Here is a 15591-nt window from a genome sequence, read left to right as displayed (position 1 = left end):
CGGCCCGGTTCGGCCATTCACAACTGCCAGCCAGCCAGTCTATTAAATTTATTTATTTGTGGATGTTTTACTATCCCCATTGAATTTGCATATTCGACCAACTTTCCATTCCATTCCATTCCCTCAATGACCGCTCACTGCTCACTGATAAAGAAATAACTCAAAATGTTACCGAATATGAGTTATAAAATGAAAACATGAACATAAAACTACGCGCTGGCAGCAGCAGCCCATCAAAATGGGAAATCAAACAAGTATCTCACAAAGAAAAGTTGTTTTTTTTTTTTTTTTTTTTTTTTTGTTGATTTGTTGAGTTATCTGAATTGATTTTGGACCACTGTTTGGCTTCGACGTATCCAGTTTATTGTCTAAATGATGCTTAGTTCTAACATCATGTCATTAGCGACTGAATGGACGAAGACTAGCTATTATCACATCATATACATGCTCTTGCGCCTCCCTAATGAACCAGTGTCTGGGAAAAGCAGTTAAGAACCCGCAATCGTCTACTTAAGCGAGGTTATTTGCATTTTTCATTCATTTCCATCCATGTCCAGCTCGTAAAGTATTCCCATTTTATTTCTGAAAATGTTTTCATTAGAAAATTAAGTTTTATTTCAATTGCTACTTCAATTTTGTGGCGATATTTGCGATTTCAATTTCACTGCCGGATAAAATTGTGTGTAGATGTACTTTTTCAATTTAAAACATCAGTAAGAAAAAATAAAAAAAATTTTTAAATAAGCCGTCGGCTCTATGATTGGGGAATTCTAAGAAAAGGCCTTAAAAATGTTTAGAAAATTCTTGGACCTTTATTCAATTTTGTGGCGGATTTTTCAACATTTGCGATTTCATTTTCACTGCTAGATAAAATTGAGTGTAATGTAGTTTTTCAATTTAAAACATCAGATATGAAATGGGCACCAAGAAAAGAAAACTAAATAAGGCCACCGTGTCATGAGTCTATGATTGGGGAATTTTAATAAAAAGCCTCTAAAATGGTATCCTGCGAATTTTATTGATAAACTTCGAGTTTTCATTGAAACCCTTTGTGTGAACCACAAATTCTAGCTGATTAAGATTTTAGTTAAAATGTAGGATAGGCATTTAAATAGTAATGCGCCTATTAAATAGTTTAGGATTGGTTTTCGAACTAGCAATCGTTATAAAAGGCATTCTTAAGACACCCCCCATTTAGAGGGGTTTGAAGCTAACCATTTTTTAGAAGCTTCAGTTATTTCGGTCTTGTGTTATGGAGCAAAGATAAAATCGTTCAAAAAAGGCTTCACTCAAACTTTAAAATAACTTAAAATACCAAAAACAAATCGATTATAGTCGATTAATGTTGCGATTAGGCGTTGATAATTGATTGATCTTAGAGCATGTTTCATTCCGATTAGCTTACCAAAATGGCATCAAATTGGCAAATCAGGAAAGGAAGCACAATTGGATAAAAAGACACAAACATTTCCCTCCATATCTCTAAAACTCTCAGATAGTGTATGTAGAGCCACCTTCAACATACAAAACCGACTGTGAAATCGTTGCTACGACCCGAAATTAACCCACTTACGGGTCGTATTTTGTGCAGAGCATACAAAAACGACTGTAAAATCGTTGCTACGACTCCCAATTTCCTCACCTACGGGTTGCATTTTGCACAACGTTGTCAAGAGTTTTGTGTCCAAATTTAGGGCTCTGTCATGATGGATAGACGAGGACAGAGTTGTAAATAAAAATATAGATATAGTAAATCTTCCTGTTCAAAAGGTGCCGTCCGTTAATGCTATGGACAGTCCTGGGACAAACGGCAGCTGTTCTTTGTCTCTGATAACGCACAGTAGGTTCTATTTGTTGTGTTCTTTTTGCATTACCTTTTAAATGCTTATGTACATAGCTGTAGCCTTATATACATGTGTATGTACTAGTACCCGTTCGTTTTTGTCATTCTTTTTTTTTTTTTTTGTCCCACAAGAATTATATTCGTAGCAATCAATCGACCCGCAAGGCAAACAGCATTGGAACTTGCATGGGAAGTGTAACGTAAACACATATTGGTTTGGTAACGCGCGTGGCTCTTTCTTATCTTATCTCTATTGGAAAAACTATGTAGTATATGGATGTATAGTAAGCATATATATGTGCGTGTCCCTTATATTGTTCATATACATACATATATGGCGACGCCAACACTCGGAGCCAATGGTTGTCGCCTCTTTGTCGATCACAAGCAGCGAACGTTTTATTTATTTTGGGCTAAGTTTGTTTATTGGGTTTCCACACTAAACTAGATGTATCTATATACATACTATATAGACACGTATTTTGGATGTGTGTGCATGCGAAGACAATAAATATTAGACAATGAGTGCGCTAGACTAGACACACACACACACACACGTTCCTACGCACTATATGTTCATCATCTGAGTTACTCAATCGGTGGTTCTATTTGAGGCACCCTATGAGGTTAATTGGATTGCTGCCTCTGTACGTGTATCTATCAACAAGAGTTGAGTTAACTTGAGTTGAGTTGAGTTGAGTTGAGCTGAGTTGTCTGCTGTCTGCTGTCTGTTCTCTGTTGTCCCAATTGCTTCGTTTAGGCTATGCAGATCGATCCAGACAAACAGACAGACAGACAGTCACAACTCAGAGCCACTTAGGCAGGCGAGTAGTTGTTGTTATGCTTTTCACATAGCATAAGCATCTTGCGGATACATATTTGTTATGCTTTTCATTTTTATTATGTTTACATTCGACTCAATGATCTCGCTAGCGTTTAGTGTTGAAAACTCTTTGCAATTAGCACGCTTTCAGCACATACCACAATCTTTAGGTTTTGGGTCAAGGTTACCAGACCAGACCAGACCAGCCCAGCCCATCCCAACAGCAGATCTCTTCAATTTATCTTCTTAAGGTTTCAATGCTTAGGCGATGAATCTGTTTGTTTCTAGGGGTGTGCTCCATGTCTGAGTGTGTTTATGAAGTGTTTGTAAACTGTTTACAACCAACACCATGGCCCGCTCCTATTTGGTTATGTTGTGCCCTGAATGAAGAGAGAATGCGTTTATCTTTGGCGTCTTCACTAGGCATCTGACACGAAAGGTGCAGATCGTTCCGTTTTGGCAACTGTAGAAATGTTTTAGATTCTCTCCCATTGAGACCCCTTAGCAATGCCATAGCATCTGCTATCATTTGTGAAGATTATCAAATCAATCAACTCTACAAAGAAACTGACATTCTCGAGAGGAAAATGCGATGCTGCAAACTTCTTTTATCTATGGTCTATTTGCTAGTCGTCTCAAGTCATCATGAGTGTGAAAAGATTGAGATTATTTCCTACTTTTAAAATGAAATATTTGGCTAATAAAGAAGTGTTGTAGTTTCTCTCTCTATTTCTGAAGAAGCTCTATAGCAGTGTCCTTGCATGTTAAGCATCTAAAATCAATCAGCTCTACAAAGAAACTAACATTCTTCAGAGCAGATGCGATACTGCAAGCTTCTGAACTGAACTTCTTTGGACTTATGCAGAAAGCTAACACTCATCATCTTTTTAGACAATCCTGACTACTCATCAGCTGAGTCTCCCTTCGCTCTGTCTTTTCGACTTTTTGTACCTTTCTTGAAGATTTGATCATCTTTTTAGACGTCCAGACCTTTTTATTATTTATTTTATCTCTTCTTTGCCCTTTTACTCCCTGTTCTGCCTTAATATTGCGATGTCTTTTATCTGCTTGCTATGGCTCAAGCTTTTTTCAAAGCCAAACCAAATCAAACTCTAAAAAAATACAAGTAATACGAAGATGTCGGGTTTACAATCAACTTTTTTATTGCAAATTCCAATAGAATGATTTCAAAAGAATTTATTATCAACGTAACGTCTGTAACAACCCTTAAGGTATGCAACGAATGTGCCTCAAAGGAAATATAACAAGCGGGTTATTGGAGTATTTTTTAAAAAATGCATTCAAACCACTTACTGCTTCGTGCGGACATCTTGTGCGTCGTTACAGTCACCCGAAATGAAATAACTTTGATGTGAAAAATGGAATAAAACACAAACAGTTTCGAAAGCAAGTTGTTCAAAGAAGTACTTCAAATTACATTTAGAAATCTAAAATAACTTAATTAAGTATTTGTCTCATTCTTATTAGAAACCAATATTTGAAGGTAAAGGAAGGTCCTTTGGGCTTAGATGATGACAGAATAGTATGCTGTTCCTATTCGGATTAAAATGGAATTTGAAAACAGCTTTAATTTTAATCTATAATCTAGAAATTTGATATAGAATATATTACAAGAACTTCGACATAAATGACAGTTGGCAGTAAAATCTTTAGTGTTATTAAAGTATTACAAATTCCTATTTCAAATGCAATGGAATTTTATGAAATTGGATATAAAGATTTGTATTGAACTTGGCCTACAGACTAACTTGGAATTGCAAGATTGCTGGCAGATAAATGGTGCGTTTTATTTTTTAGTTTGGGCTTAGACGAGAGAGTGGTGGCATCTGAGGACGTCGTCAAACATTTTCTTTCAATAATGTTTCAAATATAGTTGAAATCAGAAAAATACATACTCGAATGTAAATAGATTCGTATATTTATGACACTCCAGCAGACCTAGCTAGATTATCATCGAAGTCTGCGTTGGTCCCCCAGGTCGGATCTTGAAAAAACTCAACTGCTGGAGGCACACACACACACCCATGGAAGTGTTTATTACTTCTCGATGACTGCTGACATTTGTTTGTTTGACTCGCCCCGAACCCTTAATTGAAGATGTACTGCGCAGAGGCAAAGGAATGTCAATTGCACGCTTCCCGGACCGAACCGAACCGAACCGAGCCCGACCGAATGCGACCCCCACCAGAACCGCATGCCCAAATACCCCTTGCTTGCTTTCATACTTGCATACTCGAATAGTACATGAGTACATAAATCTCAATTCAAAAGATGCCCATGCAAATGTATATACATATGTACTACTTATGTGAATGCTTTATATTTATGTACATACATATACATATATATGGCGTACAGTAGTTGCTCGTTTTAAGGGCACAATGGAGTAAAATGTAGTATTAATGTCTATTGAACTGAAATGTGATTCGAATTGAAGAGAAAGAATGAAGTGTTTCGAAAGCTGAGCATTTTCCTAGAACTACCGTCAGCCCTCCTTCTGTTTCCGAATCGTTTAAGCCGTTCCATATCCCAATTGATTTGTTGTTCTCATCATAAGCAAATCTTTATATAATAATAATATCTAAGATAATTCCATAAACGTTCATATTTTGTGTGAATCGGAAAACAAAAGAACGTTGATTTCAACCAAACCTTATTACAATACCTATAATTCTTTCCTTCGCTTTGTTTATAATTCGATTATATCGCATTAATCGGCGGTAATTATCGTAATTACCTTTTTAAAAAGTTTACAATGTTCTAATAGTTATTTGTGGGATATTTTACAATAAAAATGATTCAATTTTTAATTGAGTAAGTTGAGTAAATTGGAAGGAGCACCAAACCGAAAATAATTGTGTTTGGAAATTATAAACTCACTTCCAGCACTCTTTCAAACCTTTGTTTCTTCGAGCCGAAAAATAACTCTTGTAATAGGAGTCATCTTCTGAGAATTGTGAACAAAATTGGGAAACTAACAGTTAGAGCGGCGCTACATTTCCGCCCCATTCGATATATATTTAGGACAAAAGAAAGTAGATGTATGATCAGATGACGAGGTGAATCGATAGAGACACATTCGTTTGTCCGCCCGTGTATTTGAGTGTATGAACTTCGATAACTTTCGAGTCATAGCAGCTACGGACACCAAACTGGGCATGTAGGGTGCTTTTTAAATTCTTTACTCGAGGCGTGATCCAGAAAATCTAAACAGCAAATATATGTAATAGACCTAAGAAGCAAGGCAGACTCCTTGTGATAAATACATGTATGATCAGCATGGCGAATCAAATATAATGTACATGTCCACCTGCCTGTTCGTCCGTTTGTCTGTATGAACCCGAAGAACTTTTGAACCAGGACAGCTGGAAATATCAAATTTGGAACATAGACTTGTCTTATTCATATGCAGAGCAAGTTTATAAAAAATGATATAAGCTTCAGTAAAAAACCACTCTTTTTGGAATGACTTGATTATTTATTAAGATATCTTAAGTAGATTATAAATTACATAGTACCTCGTGATATTCTGATCGGTGCAGTAAACCATCCTAATACCATAATTGGTGGACTGTTCTACTCTGGTTCTTCTATAAGCAGTGTTCACTCGCATCCAACATGTGTGTACTATATACTTGTAAAACACTCGTATATGTGTAGTACTTGTAGATATGTGTGTGACTTGGACTCGGCCTGTAACTGCATTTCAATTTCCATCTGCATCTGCATCTCCGACCCGACTCCGAGTCCCAACTCCACACTCATTTGTGCATTTCCATGACCCTACTGGCTGGGTTGTTTCTGCTCCTGTTCCGTGCTTTCATCTTTTTTTGTAAAGCTGCAAGAACACACACTCTGTGTTTTCTGTGTGTGTGTGTGTGTGTGTGTGTGTGGCACGACGTTAATTAGAACGACGCACCATGCGTGGCCGGGGCAAGATGCTGATGGTGCTGGTGATGGTGTGGTGGTGGCTGTTGCCGTTGCTGTTTCTGCTGCTGCTGCCTTTGGATTAACGGCACACGTGTCCGCATCTTGCATTTATTTATTACCTTTCAGCACCGCAAAAGAATTTTCCCTTTTTATGAGATGTGCTGATGCCTGATGCCTGATGCTGTGCTGCCGAGTTGAGAAATATATGAAAACATTTTCTAATGAATCGCATGTTGGCTCTTTCCGCCATTCCTTGAATTCCTCGTGTGCCAAAACTTGGAAAGATTAAAAAAAAAACAGTTTTTCTATTCTAGTTCCATTGGCTGTTGTTGGGGTGAGCTTGCCACAACAAGAACTACAACAAATTGTAAGGAGGGGGTTGGCATGCCTTTTTCGGAGGGGCAGGGCGGTGGTAACCAGAAATCTTACATTGATGGAAATTTATTTTCCAATTGAGTTAGCCGTGCGCTGCAGTTTATTGGTTCTTTCGTTCGTTTCATTTAATCGCCCCTGATGTGTGCCCTTTGCTCAAAAGTAGAACAGAATCGAATGGAATCTAACCGAACCGAACCGACCCCACCCATCCCCTGCCAACGGCTCCCCCCTCCCCATCCCAGCCAACTCATTCCGGCTGATCCCGTCATCTCGTCATCCCGTCGTTGTTGTCTCTCAACTAAAATTGGCTTTGACTAAACGGTAGTTACTGCAAAGTGCCACGAGACGACGACAGAATGGCGCTGCCTGTCAGCCTATCTGTCTGTCTGTCTGTTTGTCTGTCCGTCCATCCGTCTGTCTGTCTGTTTGGTCTGTCGTGCTATTTGCAGTTTGCAATTGCAGTTGCATTTATTTCATTTAAGCCACTTGCCAGACTGACAGGCAGACAGACAGGCAGGGTGGCAGGCAGTCGGGGAGACATGCAGTCGCTGGGCTCTGGAGGGGAGAGAACAGCGTGTTGTTGTTGTTGCTCTCATTATTATTACCATTATACATATTTGTTGTAGTTGTTGTTGTAGTTGTTGTTGTTATTGTGCACCATTTATATATTATTCTACAACGATTGCACGGATCAGACAAATTGCCGGATATGATCGTTTTACGCATTTTTTCACTGCTACTGCGAATTTCTTTTTCGTCGCTGTTGTTGTTGCTATTGTGCGTGTGTTTGGACCATGAACCTCTACCCCCACACCCACCCACTCACGCAGACACTATCTAAGCAGGTGTTCCAATCCGAGGGGAGTCTTGAAAACAGTTTTGGGGCCTAGTTTGGAGCTCGCTGAACGAACTACAGTCGTGCCACTTACTTTAATCATAAAGAAGATCCGTTCGAGGCAGGCATTTCTCTCTCTATAAATATTCGCTATAATGGGAGAGGTAGTTTTACGATAGAGCGAAGAAAGAGGAATTGCGACCAAAGCAGTTCTTCTGGTGCTCTTTCAAGGGACTTGAATCGTTCTCTATCTTTCATGAGCAAGTTAGTTGCTAAGCCAAGACAGGCTTTTCTTAATATTATTATCAATTTTCAGTTCCAGTTCGATACTCCCTTATGGGATTCGAATCGTTTGCTACCTGTTTTGCCTAGGTTTCTGGCTCTACCTCCCTCATATTTAAGTTTATGCCGACGTTTCTCTTTTTCTTGCATTTAGTATTATTTATAATTCGGTATTATTATTTTAATTTATTATTTTTATTTATTATTATTTTAATTTATTATTACTTCTCACGAAATATATAGTAGGGAGATACTTGGGAGGGTATACTGATATTTTTGCAGCTCCTGGACTCTTAAGCCCGTGTTGAATAACAATAAGCAAAAAGAACGTACGGTGCTACTGCTAATTAATATTTTAATAATATTTTAAAACGTTAAAACCTCCGCAAACAGATGTACATAAGTTTAACATTCAAAGTTATATACAAATTAATGAAAACATGGCTCTCAGTTGACGGAATGCTTCAACAGCATTTCAAATTGCATTCCCTTTAGTTAATGGTTGAATGAAAAGCTTGCGGCGACGAGAAAATATTAACTTCCAATTTAACGGTTGTAAATATTTTAATATCAACACACCAAGTTCTTCCTAGGTCCTACAATTCATACTGAAATACTTTGGTTAGCTTCTTAACATTAATAATAATGTAAGCTCCGTTAATGAAAATATGATTATCTCCCAATTGCATAAACTTCAGATGAGGGCCCGGTTTGTGACTGCAGCTTTTAAGCCATACAGACAGACAAACGTACATACAGCCCGAAATGTTAAAAGAGCGTTTCCATAATGAAAGAAGGCGCCGTATTTAAGTCTTATAAAACGTTGGCTTCGTTAATGAAAATATGGTTCTCAGATTTAAACGATTACCCAATTGCCGTTACGTTATAAGCGTTAAATAATCCGTGGGTAACATAAAGCAGTTACGACAAACGCTCGCCACACAATCTTATCGCGCTTCTTTTCGCTTCAGTTAAGCTGCCCCCAAATACAAAATTAATAAATTTTAAAATAAAGAGACAAATGTGTGACAACGTCGAAGAAGAAGAAACATAAACAGAAAGAGCCAAGAGTTTCCATAAGCCAAGACACCCATGCACGAGCCGGCCAAGTCGATGGCCCTGAATGCAAAGTGCCATTTGGCTTAAATCATTTCAAAAGTTCAATTTAGTAACTGAAACTTGACAGAGTTGTCGCGCTGCGTTTTTAGTCGTTGATTTTTAAAATTGATTTTTTTTTCTTGTCTTGTCGTTGCTGGCGGTTGGCGACTAGTGGCTGGCTGTGCGGCTATTTATGCATTAATTAACGATAACGCTGGGTGACTAACTAACTGGCCACAGGCCACTGTCCATTGGCCATTGGCAAAACGAATACTTATGCATATTAAATTTTTACTACGATATATACTCGTATACTCGTACAAGTATAATATAAATAATGTGCAAACAAATCTACAAATGTTAACGTATGCAGATTTATTCAAACATGTCTGTAGAATCAAAGGCTCTAAGGCTTATTCACAATAAGTTGGCGAAAACCCATATATAGAGACAATAGAATCTTCAGGCTAATAAATCAACTATACTCGTAAAGCACAATGACCGACCAAATCCAAAAGTGACACACAAATCCAACGTGTCTGTCGAAGGTCGTAAGACATAGAGGTTATCTCTTTAAGTATATTTCGAACTGAAATCAAATGATATAATGATTTCGAATTGAATCTAATCACGATGATATTGTTAGTTCTTTTGCTTCAACCGCTACAATATCAGTCTTATCTGATAATCGAATGTATTTTTAAGCTGTTTTCTTATTACTTTAAGGCATGATTTAAATGAAATTATGCTAATTTGTTAGGTTGTTAGGTAATTATGCGAAAGCCAATATAGTTGGACAATGAAATCATTAGGCTAATAATAGACTATAAGCTCAATGACCGATAATCCAGTAGTCCATCAAAGGTCGTAAGACCTGGAGGTCATCTCCTTAAGCCTACTTCGAATCAAATTAAAAAGAGATGATGATTTAATGATTTTATTTTAACACTCTATTGTTAGTTCTGCTACAGCAGTATAATTTAGTTTCTGCTATAATACCAGTCTAGCAAGTAAATATATTTTTAAGTTATTTTTACTTTTAGGTATGGTGTAGAAAAAGGTGTTCTTGTTGGGGCCAATGGTTATATGACCTCCCTAATTTGTTGTTAGTAAAACGTTCTTCTGAAAATATATTGATGAGATCAACTATGAGCTCTAGTTATCTTGAAACCATTTGAAAAAGCTATGGCACCTTTTTATAGAGTATAACTATGGCACAAAAGGAATTCTTATATTATTATAATTATAATTATATTAATCAATAGAAAGTTCTAGAATGGATTAAAAGCAAGGTCTGATTGCCTTTTAATCGATATTCGATATGAAGTTAGCAAAAATAAATGCAATAATAATAAAAAAGTAATACAATTATTTCTCTGTTAAAGGGTTGCAAATATCAATCTTATTTAATTATTTATTTATTTATTCCAATTTAATATATTTCGCTTTCCTTTCTTACAGGTAATTGGATGAAATTGTAAGCAGTCTACCTTCTCCAAAGAAGTTTTCTATTGCTGGCTCATAACAGGTTAGAAATCTAATTTTATCAAACAATTTAAAATGTTGTATATTGTAGATGAGTTATCGTACAAATTGTCTGCATATAAATTTGTTAAATTTCACAAGTGATGGAATAAAATGTGTCCTCAATTAAAAGAATTCAAGAATACTGCACTCAGATATAGTTATCTACTTGAAAAAGAAGACAAATTTGCGTGCAAACTATATGCATATGTACAGAAATGTACAATTAATAATAATTATTATTGTTATTATATACATATATGCTGAATGAGTTTTCAATGTTATGAACAAGAATGTAATTTCTTTTGAATGACTTCCCTGTGTCACGCAGCTCACGCACATCTCTAGTTCCTTTTTTTTTTCAAATTGCATGCTTGTCATTTATTGGCGCTATTTGCGGGCGTTTGCTGCGCATGCGTCCCATTCGTAAGAACAACAACAACTACAAATACTGGCCGTCGAACTCGTTGAAACCAATTTGTATTTGTTGGCAAAATGGAAAACTATTGGCAGGCCCCCCCCCCCCAACTACAACAACAACAAATGCTTTGACAAATGCCGGCGTCGCGACGCTGCCGCCCGCTCTATAGCTATCGCTCTTCCTCCCTATCTCTGTCCCTCCCTTCCTCCTTCGCTCCTTCTAACCTTTCCTGGTCGTTTGCTATTTTGAAGTCAACAAGTTGCGAACGTCTTGCTTGCAAAGTGCATTTTATGCAAATACATACAAACACACACAAAAACACACGCACAGAGCTGCAATTGTAGTTGTTGTGGCTGTTGTTGCTTTTGTTGTGATTTATGCATGTTGTTATCAATATAAAATAAAAGTTTGTTTTCTTTTTGTTCGCAACAACTTTTCTTACTTTGCGTTTGTGCATAAAATTTGCATAAATAATTCCATTAAGTGAATAATATTTGTACCAAAACAAAAACAAAACAAACAAATAGCCCCGACACATGTGTGTGTGTGTGTGTCCCCACTTACCTCCCTCCCTCCCTCCTTTGGTTGTCACTGCAGTCGACTGGACGGCTGGCCAGCCGGCCGGCTTACAAACTACCGCGCACGTCATTCGATTATATTTTATCGACTGCGGCATTGCCAGCAGATCATAGAGTGGAGAGAGGAGGGCGGAGAGGGAGAGCGTAGAATAGAGAGCGGCAAATTGGCAGCCAACTGCTGCAGTGCTGCTGGTGGTGGGCCTCCATTTAAGGCAGCGGCCACCAACTGACGTCAAAGGGAACGATAAAGCCTGCATTTTCAACACCTACTGCAGCAGTTTTCAGGGGGGGAGGGGGTACACACACATTTTTTGAAGTTGCCACAAGCCGAGCTACATACGTATTTATATTTAGAAGACTATGCTAAGCTAAAAGACAAACAATAATTAAATACAAACTAGTATAGCCTTTCACCCTTTGGGTACAGGCTATAAAAACAAAACATCTACAATAATAATCAAGTATGTACTTAGTGGTAGATCCACCTCGAGTATATCCCAATTAAACAAACCCAAAGATTTTATTTAACCTAAAAAAAGAATAAGAAAAATCAAATATTAGTTATTCAGCAGTACATGTTTCTGAAATATTCAAATGAACTAGTTTTTAACAGAATTACTAAGTTTATAATATATTCATGATGAACAAAAATTTCATCACCCAGACAGACGGACGAACGAACAGATGGATGGACTTGTCCAATCGAGCTAATTTGTCTTGTCAATCGACTTAAGAATATATATGAAAAAGGTTCTACAAGTATAAAGCTCATATGATTTTTCCAATCACATTTAGACCCGACACGACAATGTTTCAGATGTGACTTTTAAGGAAAAAAGTTTTTCACTAAATTAACATATTTATTTACTTCTATCCTGTTAATGCATTAAGTGAGCATTCGCTGATTTGTTACGATACCCATTTATCCTTTGCTGGATATGTAATTTTCTTCCTACGCCTGCCCTCACCCCCTGTTTAGGCATTTCACTTTCGTCTCGATTGAGGGCGTTGCGAATTCACGTCGCCAATTCTTTGTTATTTCGCACGGCACATTTCGTTCCAGCGCCAGCAATTTATTTCATCTCTCTGGGGTGCTTTTTTATGCCCTGTACTTCAAGATAAAGAGCGGGGTGTGTGGAATGTGCGAGTGTTTGTAACACACAACGAGATGTAACCATATACATAGATATGTCTGCGTAAGTTCCTTACCTTAAATTGAAAACGACAAGATCAGATTGCTAAGAAATAAAGTTAATTGGAAGTTTGTACTCAAACATACATACGAGTTTTGTTTAAGTTTATGTTCGACTGTATGAACACCGAAAACTTTTTAACCCCGCCAGCTAGAGACACCAAACTTGGTATGCAGATTTATCATGGAATTTTATGTTCATCACAGAAATAGAATATACAACTCACTAACGACGTGCAGAATGTTTTCGCAATATTATTTTGAAAGAAAAAGATAAGTTTTTTGTGAAACAATAATAAATCGAAATAAGACTCAACTTGTATAAAAACCGATTAGAGAAATTGGTGCAACATGTTTCATCTTTAAGCAGTTAATTGGCCCTCGCTGCCTTCACTTGGGACAGCTGTAATATGTTTAAAGTATGATCGCATTTATTTGAATATTACTCAGTTGAGAGAAGTACCTTAACTCGAATCTCATTTCATGAAACATACAGTAGAGGATGAAAAGCTTTGTTGCAGCCGCAGACAAATTTGTAATATATATGTATATATATATACTATATAGTATAGTTTTTTTCCACAGTTCATGCATATTCATTTGTAGGAGGAGGGAGGTATTATTGCGTTATGGCATCTGTTTATCTATGCAGGCACTGTGCCGGCAATTAATCGATTCGTTGGGCATTATTGTCGCTTCGATCGCCGCCGCTGTTGGCGCCAATCGCCTCTCCTTCTTCTCTCCTGTCAGATAGGGAGACGGTCGGTCGGACGCCCAATTGCTGGTGATAAATGAGGGGCAGAAGTGCAAACAATGATAAAGCTCTCTCGCTGCCCAATGCCTCATCGGGCATTGTGCATCAGGCATGGGGCGTTGGCAAATATGGTAAAGCTATCGATGCGCGCGTTTCGCTGGCGAATGCATTGGGGAATGGGTATGGGGAACACGGAAATGAATTGAAAATTCCGCAGCGAATGTCAACAATTGATAGCCCCAAGTCGCCAACTAAGCAGGCAATGGTCATATATTGTTTATAGCACTGCATTTTATGTGCAAGTTATCAGCGAAAATACACACAGGTATTGCCGCCCTCATAAAAACGCCCCACTGTTTTGCTAATAGAATAATAGAACCATTATCGATTTCTTATCGCAGCGATAGAGCGAAATCTTAAAAATCAATAATGTGACACTTTATATATAATGTAGCACTTTATTCAGAAAATATGATTTATCACCACTTTAGTTTAGGTTCAGTTTTTCCCCCATTTTTGTAGATCTACACTCTGTTTTTGTTATCGTTCAAGTTATCGGACTGAGTTTTTTTGATGCGTCAGTTGTTTTAATAAAAATTCGATATTTGCAGCTCTTCAATATATAAAAGAGGTTTCAAGGGAGTTTTTATCTATTGGTTGTAAAAGAATGATTTTGAAAATATATTGCAAGCGGCACCATTTTTCCCCAACTTAGGGTCGAATTTTCCACAACCAACTCTAAATAAGCAAATCAATGGAAATAGATAACGGGCATGACTGGGTATAACAGTCCATCATGACAGCTATGAAGGGGATTCTTAAGGAAAACATCTTTTTCTTCGTTGAATTAAATTCTAAACTGATTTTTGAAACTCTAGTCTTATACCAGTATACTATCATTCAATTATAATTATGTGAACTGTTGCTGCGTTAATTGTCAATTTTTACAGTCAACTTGTACTTACATATGTACTTGAGAACCAGAAATATTGGACCGTAGTGCGTGGGTTAAATATAATGTGTCTATATTTAAACAGTTTAGGATGGACCTAACTCCACGTACGCAAAGAAGTATGTCCCTTTCAGAGAGATAGATTTTGGGAGTGCTTTTATTCACCCGTTTTTTAAATGAACTTAGCTATTTTTACGATCTCTAACTATGGTATCTACATGGGGTCGATTAGAAAGGGTTGCCTTCGTCAGCTCTACAGCTTCTGCGATAATTATTGAATGAGATTCTAAGTATGGCGACCGAAGAATAGCCTTTGAGTGATCTTACCACCATAGAGCCATCAAAGGGATCGCTTCCTTTTATATTGGAGCAGTTGAAGAACATTTGATATTAGAGTTTTTGGCAAGGTTTGTTCGTAGTCGGCGTTTCCCTATTTCATTTTCTTGTTTTAGTTAAGTGAAGTTTTTGTATTAAGTTGTTGGTATCTTAGGATTGGCTGGGTCGTTCGGTCGGTTGGTCGCTCGGTTGATTGCTGGTTTGGTTGGGTTTCTCTGTTTTGGACAGTTTCCCACTTTAAATCAAATTAAGTGCGTGAGTGAGTTTCGACATCGGACCGAACTGACCGAACTGAACTGAACCGAACCGAACTAGGTTGCATGTTAAGGTTGAAATTGAAACCTAGGTTAGGAGGGGGCAGAGGGGGGATTGTCGTCTCATTTGACATGCCATTGGCTTGGCATTCACACCATAGCTTATTTGATTGTCGGATCATTATCGCAAATGATGTTACTCGGCTTGAGGGTTAAAGTTATGCTGCCGATTGTTATTTTGTGATTGAAGATGATGTCGCCCCACTAGCTGCTGTTGCTGTTTTTGTCGTCGCTGCTTGACACGATAGTTTCTAAAAAGATAAAAACATATACATGTACGAGTATGCATGAAAAAAAAACAAACATTTAATTG

At 37.5% G+C, this 15591-nt stretch overlaps 1 protein-coding gene across 3 annotated transcripts in view; it reads left to right on the top strand.

Moving 5' to 3' along the window:
• The window catches only part of LOC115633210 (GAS2-like protein pickled eggs), a 102660-nt gene that overhangs the window by 17626 nt on the left and 69443 nt on the right, over positions 1–15591 (top strand). For all 3 annotated transcript variants that reach the window (XR_003996327.1, XM_030530596.1, XM_030530597.1), the window contains exon 3: positions 10669–10735. The gene's annotated coding sequence lies outside the window, so the exon portion shown is untranslated. The remainder of the gene's footprint in view (positions 1–10668; positions 10736–15591) is intronic.

This window comes from Scaptodrosophila lebanonensis, unplaced genomic scaffold (genome assembly GCF_003285725.1).
Source record: "Scaptodrosophila lebanonensis strain 11010-0011.00,11010-0021.00 unplaced genomic scaffold, SlebRS2 tig00001418-arrow-arrow-pilon, whole genome shotgun sequence".
NCBI lineage: Eukaryota > Metazoa > Arthropoda > Insecta > Diptera > Drosophilidae > Scaptodrosophila > Scaptodrosophila lebanonensis.
The sequence above is the reverse complement of the archived record's forward strand: the minus strand, read 5'-3'. Positions and strand labels throughout refer to the sequence as shown.